Source organism: Triticum aestivum, chromosome 4D (assembly GCF_018294505.1).
Source record: "Triticum aestivum cultivar Chinese Spring chromosome 4D, IWGSC CS RefSeq v2.1, whole genome shotgun sequence".
Lineage (NCBI taxonomy): Eukaryota > Viridiplantae > Streptophyta > Magnoliopsida > Poales > Poaceae > Triticum > Triticum aestivum.
The window spans coordinates 185,814,912-185,816,776 of record NC_057805.1 but is presented as its reverse complement, the minus strand read 5'-3'; positions in this window follow the sequence as shown (position 1 = coordinate 185,816,776).

The window sequence follows — 1,865 nt, the reverse complement described above, 5'->3', positions numbered from 1 at the left end:
GAAAATTGCTGATGTGGCTTTGAGTGGTGCATTTTGAACACACAAAGAGTCTGGAATTCAAATAAGTTCAAAAAAATGAAATCCCTTTGTAACAGATGAGTTTTCGTCTGAAACCCTGATACATCGAAAGAGATTTTCCGTTTTGTACACGAAGTGCATCCAGTTTTTGCCATAACCCTCTCAACTTTTTAGCACATGCTAGGTGGGTGAAATGATGATACCATGCCAACTTTCAACCTTTTCAGAGATCATTTGTAGTGATTTTTCAATTTCATGGTCATTTAGATAAAAATATGAGTGAATGAATGAAAAAGAACAAATGAAGTCAGAAAGGGCTGAAAATTGCTGCTGTGGCTTCGAATGGTGCATTTTGAACACACAAAGAGTGTGGAGTTCAAATAAGTTCAAAATAATGAAATCCCTTCGTAACAGATAAGTTTTCATCGGAAACCCTGGTACTTCGAAAGAGATTGTCCGTTTTGTAGAGGAAGTGCATCCAGTTTTTGCCGTAACCCTCTTAACTTTTTAGCACATGCTATGTGGGTGAAATGATGATACCATGCCAAGTTTCAACCTTTTCAGAGATCATTTGTAGTGATTTTGAATTTCATGGTCATTTAGCTCAAAAATATGAGTGAATGCCTGAAAAAGAACAAATGAAGTCCGAAAGGGTTGAAAATTGCTGATGTGGATCTGAATGGCGCATTTTGAACACACAAAGAGTCTGGAGTTCAAATAAGTTCAAAATAATGAAATCCCTTTGTAACAGATGAGTTTTCGTCGGAAACCGTGATACTTCGAAAGAGATTGTCCGTTTTGTACACGAAGTGCATCCAGTTTTTTCCGTAACCCTCTCAACTTCTTAGCACATGCTATGCGGGTGAAATGATTATACCATGCCAACCTTCAACCTTTTCAGAGATCATTTGTAGTGCTTTTCAATTTCATTGTCATTTAGCTCAAAAATATGAGTGAATGCCCAAAGAAGACCAAATGAAGTCAGAAAGGGCTGAAAATTGGTGATCTGGGTTTGAATGGTGCATTTTGAACAAACAAAGAGTCTGGATTTCAAATAAGTTCTAAATAATGAAATTCCTTTGTAACAGATGAGTTTTTGTCCGAACCCTGATACTTCAAAAGAGATTGTCTGTTTTGTACATGAAGTGCATCCAGTTTTTGCCGTAACCCTCTCAACTTTTTAGCACATCCTATGTGGGTGAAATGATGGTACCATGCCCACTTTCAACCTTTTCAGAGATCATTTGTAGTGCTTTTCAATTTCATGGTTATTTAGCTAAAAATATGAGTGAATGCGTGAAAAAGAACAAATGAAGTCAGAAAGGGTTGAAAATTGCTGATGTGGCTTTGAATGGTGCATTTTGAATGCACAAAGAGTATGGAGTCCAAATAAGTTAAAAAAATGAAATCCCTTTGTAACAGATGAGTTTTTGTCCGAAACTCTGATACTTCGAAAGAGATTGTCCGTTTTATACACGAAGTGCATCCAGTTTTTGCCGTCAACCTCTCAACTTTTTAGCACATGCTATGTGGGTGAAATAATGATACCATGCCAACTTTCAACCTTTTCAGAGATCATTTGTAGTGCTTTTCATGGTCATTTAGCTCAAAAATATGAGTGAATGCATGAAAAAGAACAAATGAAGTCAGAAAGGGTTGAAAATTGCTGATGTGGCTTTTAGTGGTGCATTTTGAACACACAAAGAGTCTGGAATTCAAATAAGTTCAAAAAAATGAAATCCCTTTGTAACAGATGAGTTTTCGTCTGAAACCCTGATACTTCGAAAGAGATTGGCCATTTTGTACACGAAGTGCATCCAGTTTTTGCCGTAACCCTCTCAACTTTT